The sequence below is a fragment of the Prionailurus viverrinus genome, chromosome B1 (genome assembly GCF_022837055.1).
Source record: "Prionailurus viverrinus isolate Anna chromosome B1, UM_Priviv_1.0, whole genome shotgun sequence".
NCBI lineage: Eukaryota > Metazoa > Chordata > Mammalia > Carnivora > Felidae > Prionailurus > Prionailurus viverrinus.
In genome coordinates, this window is record NC_062564.1 from 180,907,707 (window position 1) to 180,923,123 (window position 15,417).

The 15,417-nt window shown below is 36.7% G+C and overlaps 1 protein-coding gene across 6 annotated transcripts in view; it reads right to left on the bottom strand.

Annotated features, from left to right (window-relative positions):
* PCDH7 (protocadherin 7) overlaps positions 1-15,417 on the bottom strand; it is a 421,068-nt gene that overhangs the window by 130,240 nt on the left and 275,411 nt on the right. The gene's annotated exons all lie outside the window — the stretch shown is intronic.

Consider the following 15,417-nt stretch of genomic DNA (forward strand, 5'->3'; position numbering starts at 1 on the left):
GCTCTGTCTCTCTCTGTCTGAAAATAAATAAAAAAAAATTTTAAAAATTAAAATATTATTTTAGAGAACAAGAGAGAGCACTAGTGGGGGAGAGGGACAGAGGGAGAGAGAGAGAGAGCCCCAAGTCATGATTTTTTAATTGTTTTAAAACGTATGTCGGGGCACCCGGGTGGCTCAGGAGGTTATGTGCTTGGCTCTTGATTTCATCTCAGGTCATGATCTCACAGTTCTTGGGATCAAGCCCTGCATGGGACTCTGTGCTGACCGAGTAGAGCCTGCTTGAGATTCTCCCTCTCTCTCTCTCTCTCTCTGCCCCTACCCTAGTTGCATTCTCTTTCTTTCTCAAAATAAATAAAGTTTAAAAAAACCTTCTTCTTATGTCAATAAATACAATTCCAGAAAATTTTATGATTGTATATTTCATTTATGGATCTATTGTGATTTATTTAATAATGCTCTCCCATATATACATATATATTTTTTTCAGTTGCTAACAACTGGAAACCAATATATGTGCTCTTGAATACTTATCTTCTTCTTAGGATACGTGACTCAAACTGGAGTGTTGTGTTAATAGTCATATATATCTACTTGTGATACACATTTTTGAATTCACTCATTAAAGGTTGTACAGACTTAATACATTTTTACCAACTATAAACGAAAGTGCCTATTTCTCTTCAGTTCTCTTCAGTTTGGCCATAACTGGATACTATATTTATATTTGTACCTTTGTTAGATAGGAAAAAAAATCAAGACTGCAGATATTCAAGTATTTTCCTACACTTTGGGGCATTTTCTGAGGCGTGTGTGTATGTATGTGTTTATGGAATATATTAGCCTCAAAATATATCCTTGTCTTTTTATAAATTGGATAGGAGATATAAGAAAACCATGGAGAGACAAGTTGAAAAAACAAATCCACAAGGAAACAAGTGCCTCAACTCATGTCAGGTAATATACATGAGACACTAATTTCTCAGTGGATCTGGAACCTTCTTGTAAGAGTACTGAGTGGTTGCACATATTGGTTGAAATTTCTAATTCTACCAAAACATACTTAACTTTTAAAACCTCTAGCTCAAATCTTACAGCCATGGAGAATACAATGGGCACAGTTTCAAGACTTTGCCTTTATATTTGTGAGACTGCAAAGCAACAGAAGGGAAAACTAGATATCATCTCTAGGTCCTAGATTGAAAGCCGCTAGGTCGAGTCATGGTATGGAGACAGGTGGACAGTGAGACTGTCACTGAAAGATAGGAGGTAAAATGTTGGTCGTAAGGGGAAAAAAATGTTGAGCAGAATCAAAAACGTTACCTTGAATAAACTTAGTTCCCTATACTTGTGATTTGATCTAGGTTCAGTGATCTTTGTTTTCTAAGCAGAATCTTTTTTTTTTTTTTCACAAATTACATTGGCAAGTATTTTTCCTTTTATCGATTCAGCTGAACTAAAAATAAACTGAAATGACTGATGATACAGGAAGAAACCAAGTCAGGCTAAATATATCAGCATTTTGCAGAAGAAAATTTTCATTATTCTGTCAATCACCACATGCTGATAATCTTCTTTTCCAGGCTTTCACCAAGTTAATTAAGATTTCCAAATATTCACAAATGCCAAAGGTTTAAAAAACAAAGTTTCATGCTTTGATGTTACAAATCTGGGAATTATTACAACTGTCTAATTTCTAATTAAAACAAGGCTAAACTGGCTTTAAGTTACTCAGGTAAATGAAAAGTTCTATCGCTGTAACATTATTGGGGAGAAACTTCATTGTAGTTATTGTGGGTGAAAGATAAAGTCTCTAGTATTAGGAATTAAACTTTTTTACTGCCATCATTACAAGCTTCTTCTGTAGAGATGAAGATTGTACCTATATTCAAGGACAAAAGGAAAGTGAATTCAACTCTAGAAGAGTTCTTATTTGTTCCCTCTTTGATCTAGGTATTATTTTAATTTTTTCTGTTCTATATTGTTTTTACCACAGCAACTAATGCAACAAATTACACTACATTTGTTGTATAATTGTTGCTTGATGGTGATGGTGGATGATGAAGATGTATGTGCATAGTGTTGTGTTTTGATGAATCCATTTGTGTGTGTGTGTGTGTGTGTGTGTACATGAGTTCACACTAGGGTGTCTGGTGACATTCATTACATAGACATCCTTCCCCACATCTAATAGAGTCAATCAATCAATCAATCAATCAATCCATGTGTGTCAATATACATAGGTATTACATGTACGTATTTGTTAAGTGAATCCTTATACCATAAGCTTCAGAAAATCAAAGATGTTTTCCTTAATTTCTTCTATTCTGGACAACTTCATTCAGTCAATAAGTGATTTTTCATGCCTGCTATGCAGTAGGTCCTGGGAACTGTTTATATGTCCCTGTATATATGGGACCTGTGCATATATAAATGAGCACAGCTAATAAGGTCCCTGCCCTCACTGAGCTTACATCATAGCCTTTACAATCCCATGTACACAATGTATTTAAATGATTTAAAAATAATAACTGTCACAATTAAAATTTTCATTAGCCACATAAATAATCTCTCATGGTAAATATAATTCAAAAGGTAGAATGAAAAGTAGAATTTTGGAGGATAGCAAGATCTAAATTATCCCTAGAAGGAGTAGGGGCACAATAACTTTTTTCTTGGTAGCTTTTACAGTTTGTTCTCCAGCTGGCCCTGTTCCCTTCTACTTTATGTCCACATTTCTAACCACTTTTATTAGATGGGTTCTCACATATATAAGTAAACCTACAAGCCATGTATGGTATAGAAGAGCTCCATGTTGTAAACCAAAGGAATATAAAACACACACACACACACACACACACACACACACACACAGTCCCCATACACCACAAAACAAACCTTATACTCATCTATCTGCATTGAGACACTGCATTGGGATAGTTCATGTAAGAGTTTTTTCATCTAAATTATCCCATATATTGATTCCAATAATTTCTTAACATTTATTTGTATTTTTGAGAGAGACAAAGCATCAGTGGGGGAGTGGAAGAGACACAGAGAGAGAGAGAGAGAGAGAGAGAGAGAGAGAGAGAGACTGAATCTGAAGCGGGCTCCAGGCTCTGAGCTGTCAGCACAGAGCCCAATGTGGGGTTCAAACCCACAAACTGTGAGATCATGACTTGAACCAAAGTCAGACTCTTAACTGACTGGGCCACCCAAGTGAGCCTTGATTCCAAGATTTTTTAAATTTGATTTTATACAGAGACCACAAAGTAATAATTTCCTCTACAAATCCTCCCACCTTATTATAATACACTTCATGATAGTTGCTCACTTCCTACCCAAGCCGCTGCACTGTATGGATCCAAGGGGACCTCTAGCCTACATAAGTGGCACCCCCTGGAGTTGTTCAATGCACAACCTATAGCTGAAACATAGGTTCAAATGATGGCCACTGCTCTTGGGCCCCAATTCAGTAATGGTGTTCTATCAGCAAAATCTGTCTTTTCAGTTACTTGTTTTGCAAGCTCCTATAGTAAATCATATGTGTATAAAAATACCAGGGGTCAGTTTTTAGAAAGAATTATTTAAAAACACCCAAAAGAATGTTTCACAACCCACTTCTTATTTAAAGCACTCTCACTATAAAGTGGTTTTAAAAATCCATATTACCTTTGCAATTTAATATTCATGAATGTGTAGATATTGCATTACCAATTATAGATATACAAGTATATATTTTCACTGGGTCATTTGGGAATTTAAACACGTTTTGTATATTAACTTGAAACTATAAGAAGATCTTGAACATTAGGCTCTACTAGGTGTTGCTTTAATATCCTTGGACATTTGAAAACCACTTCATTACATTTTTGTAATAATTGGTTGGAATTGGCACATGGAATGTTGGCCTGGAGTAGTTAAATTGCACAAAATATAGTGGATTGTATTACACCCACCATCCCAGATCCATTCTTTCTATTGCCATAACCTATGTATCTTGGTAACCAAAACCACACCACAGAATTAATCTAGGACAATTAATGAATGTACATATGAACAAAATTAATATATTTTATTATACAATACATTTAAATTAAATTTTGATGTTTTATGTGGTAACTGAAGCCTATTCTTACACATGTGATCCATAATTCTATTGACTATTTCTAAAGATCCTCCTATGGGTAAGGAATTATGCTGGGTAGCTTTAGAAAGGCAAAGATAAAACACTTTTAAGTCACTACTTTTAAGGATTTATAATATGGGGGGAGGGCTAGTTTTACAAAAATCCCATGTATTAATAGTTTTACCTTACCAGAAAAGAATGTGGTAAGTGATATAATACAGACATAGATGAAGGTTTATGTGGGAGCTGAGAGACAGATTCTGGGCAGTGTGAGGTTTTAGAAGAATTAATGGAAGAGGGTGAAATTTATACCAGGTCTTTATGGATGCACAAGGATTTTCTACGTCCAGCCTGAAATATGTGTTGTCCTATATGCATCTCCATGACAATTCTTTTTTTTAACACTTATTTATTTTTGAGAGACAGAGGGAGACAGAACACAAGCAGGAGAGGGGTATAAAGAGAGGGAGACACAGAATCCAATGCAGGCTCTAGACTCTGAGCTGTCAGAACAGAGCCCAAGGTGGCACTCGAGTCCATGAACTTTGAGATCACGACCTGAACCAAAGTTGGATGCTTAATGGACTGAGCCACCTAGGTGCCTCCATGTCAATTCTTCATCGATAGGGACAAAGTATCGCATGGTTTGTGTTATGTGTTTCCGTTCGACAGGCAGATGACTTATTATGTCAATAAAATCTATAAAACACTTTGGACAGCATCACCTGGGTATTCACAGTACACTTCTCTAAGATTGTATCACACAACTGTCATGGATTTGGCATTTCATCATAAAGGGAAGATGTGAGTCCAGAATAGCCAGATTGCATTTGTTTGCACAAGAAAGCAACTGGTAGTTTGCTGAGTTTATGCATTCTGATTTTCTGGCATTAGAAGACAGGGCATGAAGCAGAGCTGTTGCCGTTATGAGAAAGAACAGACAAGACACCTAAAAGAACTTTCTCCATGCACATCGGGAGAGTCAGCCATCAGTGTGTATTCAGGTACACAAAGGACCTAATGGTGCCAAGGTACTGTCATCAATGACATGGCAAAATATGTCTTCATTAGAAAGGAAGTGGGTTGGGGCGCCTGGGTGGCGCAGTTGGTTAAGCGTCCGACTTCAGCCAGGTCACGATCTCGCGGTCTGTGAGTTCGAGCCCCGCATCGGGCTCTGGGCTGATGGCTCGGAGCCTGGAGCCTGTTTCCGATTCTGTGTCTCCCTCTCTCTCTGACCCTCCCCCGTTCATGCTCTGTCTCTCTCTGTCCCCCAAAAAATAAATAAACTTTGAAAAAAAAATTTTAAAAAAAAAGAAAGGAAGTGGGTGAAATTTCAAAATATGTATTTTTTTTATTCATTCAATAAATACCGATTGCCTTAAATGGGCCATGCAATACAATTTATCTCCTCTCATTTGCCTACCTGTTAGCATTGGGCACATAAAGAAACACACACAAGGGGCGCCTGGGTGGCTCAGTCTGTTTAGTGTCTGACTTCAACTCAGATCATGAGGTCATGATTTGTGGGTTCGAGCGTCACATCAGACTTTGTGCTGACAACGTGGAACCTGTTGGGATTCTTTGCCTCCCTCTCTCTCTTCCCCTCCTCTGATTGCAGTCTCCTCTCTCTCTCTCTCTTTCTCTCTCTCTCAAAATGGATAAATGTTAAGCACACACACACACACACATAAATAAGCAACTATTAATCACGTAGGGATAAATCCTGTGTTGGAAGTTAAAATAGGGTAACAGGATGGAAAATGAACCAGGGCCAGAGAAGCTTCTTTATAGTGGCATTTACTCACCAACTAAATCATATATCAGTTTTGTCTAATAGGACATTTTCCTGTGAGATCATTCAAGGAAAGTATATGACTGTCTTTTTAAAGAATTTGTTACGTATCTCAAATTTTACAAACTTTCTGTGGATCATGGGGAAGGGATAGAAAAAAATGTATTCTCACTTAATATTTTGGCTCTAAATTGTTAAAGATAAATTGAATGTGGGATTGCAAAAGAAATGTGTGATTCTTCACGTGGGTTATATGCTATTATAGCTTCCTTTCCCCTCCCTTCTCCTTCTGTCAGCTAGCGCCTCCCTACCTCTCTCCCACCCCATTTCTATTCTTTTATCTTTGTGTATATTCTTCTTTTTTTCCCATTATTTTCCTCTCTAAAACTTCACTAGGTGTAATTCAAGCTGCTTAAAATAGATTTGATATAGAAATACGAAAATTCAAAGTACATTCGTATAAAGCCTTTTTGGGAATTGGTACAGAAATTATTTCAGGTAGCTTCTGAATAAAAGTCAAGTATATACTACTAATTTTTTGAAGTTTATTTATTTATTTTGAGAGAGAGAGAGCAGCAGAGGAGCAGAGAGAGAGGGAGGGAGAGAATCCCAAGCAGGCTCTGCACTGTCATCTAGGAGCCCAAGAGGGGCTCAATCTAACCAACTGTGAGATCATGACTTGAGCTAAAATCAAGCGTTGAGCTTTCCTGATTGAGCCACCCAGGCGCCTCAAGAGTCAAGTATATATCACTATTAAATGTCCCTTTTTTATGATTCACAAATTCAATTTACCTATATGTATTTTACTCTTTAATAGTAAATCCAAACAATTTTGTAATTATGCTTTATTATTCTTTTATTTTCTTGCTGTTTCTCCCCTCGCTTCCCCACTAGATGTTTGTTCTAAAATTTAAATGGGCCACTTCCTCTTTTCTACAACAATACACGTTTCCGTGTCAAATAGGATTTCAAATGGATTTAAACTCTATTATATATTTTAGCCCTGAAAACAAACTTACCATCCCCCAAATCATAATATAAAGGATCCATTTTTTTTAGAATTTCTTTTTTTTTTAATTTTTTTTTCAACGTTTATTTATTTTTGGGACAGAGAGAGACAGAGCATGAACGGGGGAGGGGCAGAGAGAGAGGGAGACACAGAATCGGAAACAGGCTCCAGACTGAGCCATCAGCCCAGAGCCCGACGCGGGGCTCGAACTCACGGACCGCGAGATCGTGACCTGGCTGAAGTCGGACGCTTAACCGACTGCGCCACCCAGGCGCCCCATAGAATTTCTTATAAGTTTTCTTTGCTCTATTACTCCTTTACAAGTCTTGGTTTAGAGTCCTGCAATAATTTGTTGCAAATAATAGCCTAAACTGGAAAAACTCAGAAAAGAAGTTGTTCCACTTACAAGAGTTCATAACGACATGAAAGCCAATGTAACAGAATGAAATTTTATGTGACAGGAAAGTTTTTTATTTAAATTTTATTAAAAAATATTTTGTTTGTTTATTTTGAGAGAGACAGAGAGTGAGATTGGGGGAGGGGCAGAGCGAGGTGAAGAATCTCAAGCTGTGAGCCCAGACCCTGATGTAGGGCTCAAAGCCATGTAACTGTGATATGATGACTTGAGCTGAAATCAAGAGTCAGACAATCAACCGACCAAGCCACACAGGTGCCCCAGGAACATTTTTCAAATCTCATTTATTCTATATGTAAATTTTTAAATTCCAAAATTATTTGATCTTTTTTCTGCAGGACAGGGTCTTCCCTTACCATATACCCATGGTAGTTATAAAAAACAAATAATCTACACGTGAAATTTATGTGACAAATAAGCCATAATACCTTTCTGTGTATATTTTAATGTCTTTCCCCAGTGAAAGACCATGCACGAATTAAGAGAAAATAGAGAATTAAGAGAAAGAAGAAAGCCTGACAAAAGACTATGTTTTCCAGCTTTTAATCCACTTTTTGAAGGTCCGAATAAAAACTTTGAGGTTAAAGTGGAAACTACATTTGCCACCAAGATGGTTGGGTGATGGTTGAAATTTTGCTCCTTCTCTTCATGCACAAATAAATTATAGGCCATTTTCAGTAATTGTCTATATAATTAAAATATTTAACTAAAGGCCAAGGATGTCACAATAAAAATAATGCTTCCTTTGTATGAATTTAAGTGACAGTATCATTGGAAAAGTGGACCTCAAGAAATAATTACATAGGAGGGATATTACCTTCAAACATTTAGAAAACATGTTCCATTTTTTCCACATATTCTTTATAAATTTCCTTCACTAGAATAGTTTCAATTATTGATTTTAGGTAAACGAATCATGCTTATAATTTGAAATGTAGTTATTTGATAGCTAATGGCTCTCAAGTTGAGAGTTGACTAAACTGTACCTGATTATTCATTTTTTTTAAAGTTTCAAACAATCCATTTATGCCCTAGTCTTCTCTGTGGTTATCATTTCATGGTTCCCACCTCCATCTGCTATAGAGTTACTGATTTAAAATGTAACCCAACATTAGAAAATGTCTTTGTTGAGCAGAAGGGAGAGGAGAGGAAAGGAGAAGAGGAGGGAAAGGGTCCTAAAGCTTAGGACTCTATTAAAAGTATCAGTTATTAGCTTGTAATTCAAGACACTTCACCATACACTTTCATTTTTGGAAAGGAGCCAAATATTAGGAATAAAGGATCCCTGTTGAATTTTACAAACAGACCAAGTTCCAAGAATAGTGTCCATATTTCAACTGACATACTGAATGAAAAAGCAATTTGATACAATTTCTCATAACACACGGTTCTTTAATACTTTCTTACAAAATGGATTAATGCATTCTTATCTTCCTATTTTATTTCCTCGATGAAGAATCCATCAATATCTTCCACACTTGCTTCCAAACTGTGACCTCATGGTTGCCCTTGTCTATAGAACCTGCCATCTGCTATTTACCTTGACTTATCTTGACCCCAATGGTTAAGAGAAAGATATGATATATTTTGTAAGAACCTACAAAAAAGATAATGGGCTCAATATTCGTGTAGCCCAGGAGAGGAAAGACGTCAGCTAGATAGATATAGAGGAAAAAAATTTTTTTCCATATATTTATCAGGGAAAGGGAAGGAGATCAGCATTTATTTCCTCTCGTGTCCATAACTTATTTATTTACAAATTACTCTAAAAGTCGGAATTATCACCCTAATCTTTTCATTTTTTAAATACGATGAGAAAAACGAGGCTCAAAAGTATCAAATTATTTTTGCCCCCATTTTCCTTATTTTTCCTGTAGATGAAAGTGTCATTAAATATGCTTCTAAGCTGCTTTGTTTTGAAACTGTTACGTCTGTTTAAAGCATGTGACAAGAGTGAAAATTAGACAAGTTCTGATATGGTCAAATTTTCTTCCAGAGTGCTTAGGAATATTGCTTTACACTTAGTGAAATACAAATATGTTTTTAATATGAAACCACAAGTTCTTAGAGCACTTCTAAAAATGTACTTTGACTTCTAACTCACTGTATCAAACAGTAGGGATAATCAAGTGAAGTTCAAATTGATTCTTATTGATAAACCTTCCATAGCCTTAAATATTCCAAATTATTTAGAGCTGTTGCAATCATTAATTGCAATATTGATTTAATTTACTTAAACTTTAAAAAATAGAGAAGAAAAGGGTAAAGATTTACAGAAAGCACAACACAAACAAATAAATTAAAAAAAAAAAAGAAAGAAAAACATTAGGTTGGGACAAAAGAGGGTTTGCACAAATGTTCCTTACATTGAACCTGTGATTTTCCTGAAGTTTCTAACTCTTAATACGGTCCCATTGTAGAAATATCAGTTTGAGAAGTCAGGAAAAAATGCTTATATGGTGTTCATCCAGGCATGAATTTCAAAACCCTCACAGCTTTATAAATGTGAATGTGGATGGCTTTTGCTTTCAATACATTTTTCTCAATACAATAAGGAGGACAATATTCCAAGTTTGAGGTTTATACCACAAGGCGTTTTTGAATTTTGCAGGCAAAAGAGTCTTATGGTTCAGTAGGGAACACATTTCCCCCCTCCTCCTTTCTAGCATATAATTCAAAAATGGCAAAGCTAGCTTTATCTAAGCTCCTAAAAATATTCACCTGTGGCCTTATGTCAATAAAAAAGTTTTACCTCCTAAGAATTGCTCTCTGGAGTTTTACTGGGAAATTCATCTTTACCTCAACAGTCAATGAATATCAACTATTCAGCTCTGCCTTTGCCATTTGCAGCAATATACTTCAGGCAAAACTAAAGGTGGGCTTTGTTTCAGCTCAGAGAACATCTTGATGGCTAGTTGTTAGGGAAGTCAGTCCAAAACAAATTTTCTGCTAATATCCTAATACATATTTGCTATGTAGACCAGGGATGGAGTTGGTGAATACATAGGAAAGCACTTCCTAATAATAATATAATTTATAAAAATTAGTGACAAATCTCAAATCCTCAAAATATATCTAATGTTAGTGATCGGAATTTTGCTAAATTAGAAATTGTCAAAACTTGTTACCACGTTGACAGTGGTTTTCTGCTATGTCTCCGGCCAGAGCTTTGTGCAGAATCTGTGTTTTCTTTATACTTACAAAAATATAGCGTGTGTGTGTGTGTGTGTGTGTGTGCGCATGTGTGTGTGTGCACGCACACGCGCATGCCTGTACGCCTTTAAACTTCATTTGAATCAGTTACTTGATTTCAACAAAAATAAAAATATTTCTCTATTGACATTGCACACAGCTGCTTCACAGTTTCTACTAATCGGAGTGAGGTTTCCAACATCAAAATTGGAAACAAGTGGAATCAATGGCCTAAAAGAAATGTTGTCTTGTTAAAGTATGGTATGTTTGACCATTTACTGCTTAAGTAAAGCTGATCTGCTATTTTATTATTTTATTTTATTTTATTTTATTTTATTTTATTTTACTTCATTTTATTTTATTTTACTTTATTTTATTTTATTTTATAATTTTTAAATTTGAGAGGGTGAAAGCAAGCAGGGTAGGGGCAGAGAGAGAGGGGAGAGAAAGAATCCCAAGCAAGCTCTACCGTATTAGTGCAGAGCCTGATGAGGGACTCAAACACAAACCATAAGATCACGACTTGAGCTGAAATCAAGAACTGGATGCTTAACTGAGTCACCCAGGTGTCCCATGATCTGCCATTTTAAATCTATAAGATATGAGACATGACACAGCGTTTCAATGTAAATGCTATTTTATATTTTAATTACAAGAAGGAATGCCATAGAAAACCGATTCCTTTACAATGCCTCTCACTTAAATGTCAATGATTTTCTAAAATACCTCTTTATTTTGATCATTAAAGCACTAAGATGCAACTGTGTCATAAATGGAAAATAATTTAGTGTATTGCTTGATGCAATGTAAAATGTGGCACAGTAGGTAATGGCCAATAGACTTATCTAAAATTATATAACTCTCCAAACTTGAGAATGTGGTGGAAAGAAGTTAACAGCTGTTGTTGAAAATAGAAGAAATAAGAACCATGCTAGCGGAAGGGAATCTTTTTCCTTAAAATTATTTTCTGAAAGGATTTCCCTTAATAGAAACTTTACTGAACTGCAGAAAATAAAGAGAAGGATGGACCAAATAACATGACAATCCATGGGTGTAGGAGTTACAGTAATAAAACGTCGTCCATGCGATTGTAGGAAAGAGGACAAGTAGGTTAAATTGGAGCGTCAAAGGATATTTTACAGCTGTTATTCTTTAAGAAGAAACCCTGTAAATTAACAAGAGAAAGTCCGGAAGGAAAAGAATTTTCACCATATTGCCCTGGAAATCTAGCTTACACTGTAAGAAAACCCACCCTGAGGTTTAATTTATGGATTTATAAAACAAACACTTGGACATGATTTGTGAGAATGTGACTTTTAAAAGTAAGTCATCTGGGTTAACCAAGTTAAAATCAGTCTGTGTTTTATGAAACATGAGGTCATTTCCTAAATTCATCACTTGAGTTCTACATTCTTCCCCAAAAGCTAAAATTCCAATCGCCTTCTTTGTGTAAGTAACACACTGACCCAAACAAAACAGAAGGACCCACGAATGAATATATCTCAACGTCTGAAAAAAACCTAATAGTGTGAAGAAGATGTTGGCACCTCTCTGGAAATCGATTTCATTTTTTTTTCTTTATAATGCATTTGACTAATGCACCTTTTCTGCTCTCCAGCTGCTGTGCGGAGTGCCTGCCTTCTGTCTTAATATCTCCTCACCTGCCGTCTCCCACAGGTCATTTTCTGGCTGTTTCTGCTTATTGTCAACTTTTCATGACATTCCCCTTCCCCCGTCCCATAACGCCCCCCCCCCCATGCCACACCAGAGACGAAGTAGTGTGCCAAAGTTGCAACAGGAAAAGTTTCTTTTACAATGAGGTTTCAAGGTAAAGCATGTTCAGGCAGTAAAAGAGAAGAAAGCTGATTCTGTAATTCACTTTTCAAAGAAGCTTCAAGGGTAATCATGATGAGGTTGCCTTTGAATCCTGAGGTCATATACTAAAGCTATTACAAATGATTTAATAAATACATATTTAATTATTGAATCAGTTTAAGTGCACTATTTAATTTCCTTACCACAGATGGCATGCAATTACTAGATTTACTCAGGTTTCTCTAAGTAATTTCCATTAGCATATATTTTTGCTCTTTTCTTTATTCCCTGAAGTTGAAAAACTCGTTAGACAATTATGTTAAAGTGTGCCCACATATTAAAACATAGAAACAAGACAACAGCGAAAGCACATAAAAGTGTTCCCTCTAGAAACCGCATCAAAACACCTGAAACACTTTATCACATTTCTAGGAAAATACGAAAATTAAATCTGAACTTAAGTGTCTAAATTTTATATTAGAATTTCATCACGTATTCTTGCGTACGGTGAGCATTTTTGCAAGGCAGGCAACTGGCAAGACTGCTTCTACATCAAATTTTCGGGAGGAAAATGAAAGAAGAGAGGAATTAAGAGGTATCACCAAAATGACAAGTCAGTCATGCAACCCTTTCGTTAATACCCAGTAATGCATGTATTGTTTTTGTAGCAGCAGGTCGTCTGTTTGATAGGCACCCGTTAACTTAGTCTCCACAAAAGCGCATGAAAGTGTTACAGTGACTATCTCCATTCCACACACAGGAAACTGAGGCACCGAGAGAGGAAGCAGTTTTCTAAATCTCTCAGCTAGGAATGGAGGAGAGTGGAAGGACAGGAATGGGGTCCAAGCAGACGCTACTTCCAAAGCTGTGACCACTCTGTTCTCCTAGTGCCCCACCTCTAAGCTAGTATTTCAGACCTTCCCAAACTACATTCTGGTAGCTTTCCCTACACGATTAGCAGGGCCCATTTATTATATCTGCTTTCAAAAGAGATCTGCAAACAATATTAGGCTACTAAAAGGCTATGTGTACTTGGGCATTTTGTACCAATTCCGTAAGGTTTTGTTACTGACGAATAAGTCAGATTCACCTTGTACACGAATGCAACTTTGAAACTATTCTTATATCTACCTGGATCTCATCTCAGTTAAAAGAATAAATTAGGGGCACCTGGAAGGCTCAGTCCATTAAGCGTCCGACTTCAGCGCAGGTCATGATTTCATGGTTTGTGGGTTCCAGCCCCACACGGGACTCTGTGCTGACAGAGCTGAGCCCGCTTGGGATTCTCTCTCTCTCCCTTTCTCTCTGCCCCTCCCCCCTTGCTCTCTCTCAAAATAAATAAATAAACTTGTAAGAATAAAAAAAATTAAAAATTAAAAAAAAATTAAACTAAGACCGTGCTTAAACAGCTTTCTCTCTTTTGCCCCCGCCCCCCCCCCCCCCCCCCCCCGCCCAGCCTCAGCTAAGTTTGTTGTTCAATTACAATAGCTGCCATTAACCCCGGTCTTTCATATGATCCCGCCCTCATCACTGACACTTTTTTCTTGCTAAAATTAGGTTATTCATTTCTGTTGTATTTGTCCTTCAAAAATTTGTTAGCCTCAAGTATCTTTTGAAAATGGGCAAAAAATTATACGAATAAATGGAGTGACATGTGTTACCAGTAAACTTTACAGGGGTCTGCTATCTTACTGATCTTGATCCTAAATAAATATCAATTAATGATATTTAATTTAATGACTCTAAGCACATGCCTGGTCCCTAACAATAATAACCTAACATTTATTAGGCCCTTTTTTTGTGCCAGACATTGATACCTGCATACTGTACATGTTATCTCATTTAATTCTCATGACAACTATATGAGATGGGTGTCACCATTTTGCAGATTAAGAATGAGGCTCCAGATGAACTTGACCATGAAGCTTCACTAGAGCCTAGGGAATTAGATTCCAACTTGACCTGTTCACCTTTACGCTATACCAGAGCCATCCACTAGAACATTCTGCAGTGATGAATGTGTGCTACAAAAGTAGTGGCTAGTGGGGCTGAGGAAATGAATTTTTAATCGTATTTAACTCATTTAAAAATAATAGCAGCATGGGGGCTCGTGTTTACCATACTGAACAGTGCCACACTGTTGTTTTATTTTACACAACTATATACACTGGGCCTGTTTCTGCGTCTACTAGTAAAATGGTTAAAGTTCTTCATCTGATTCGCAACAAAACAATGTTAAAAAACATAGTGAGGAAAAACTTATGTCTTTGAAATCATGCTATGCTGATAACCCAACAGACTATGTTACTAGTGAGGAAATCCTTAAAAATCATCGCTTCCCTAACTTAACTTTTTTTACATATAAAACTTATTTTGACCCTGATGTTTCCCTTCCTTTTCAAAGCGGATCCCTTCTTGAAGAAAGGGCGGAGATATAATCGTGGAGGAAGTTTCCTTATGGATTTACGGAAAGGCGGCGATCACTCTCCCGCAAAAGTGTCTTTGCTTATGACGCCTTCCTTCCTGTGTGTTTTCTCTGTTCCTTCCACATCACTTTCACTGTTAAACCCTGTGACTGGGGAGAGGTCCAGAGCAAATAAACGCAAAAGAATGTGGCTTCCAGCTTCCCCAATCTTCTCGTTATAAATAGCCCAAGCAACACTTAGTTCCTCATTAAGAAAAATTTCAGCAACAGATAAAACAACTAACATCTGCAGAGCAGTCTTACTGAGTACTTTAACAAGATAAACCATCTCAGAGTCAAGAAACCCTACAATCTGTAGGCCAAATATGAAATGGGAGTCAAACTCAGAAATCTGAGTTGCCCAATCTTCACAAAAATACCATTTCACACAGCACACAGAGGAGTTACCAGTGATGATTTCAGGGATTTTTGTTTTGTTTTGCTTTTTTGTGTTTCAGTTTGACCCCTTCTTACACTAGGTCATCCTGTGTGCTCGAAGCTAGACTGTCTGATCTTAATGGTTTCAGCCATTTGGGGGCATGACCTTGGCCAATTAATTAATCACTTGGAGCTTCTGTTTTTTAATCTTAAAAAAAAACGATAC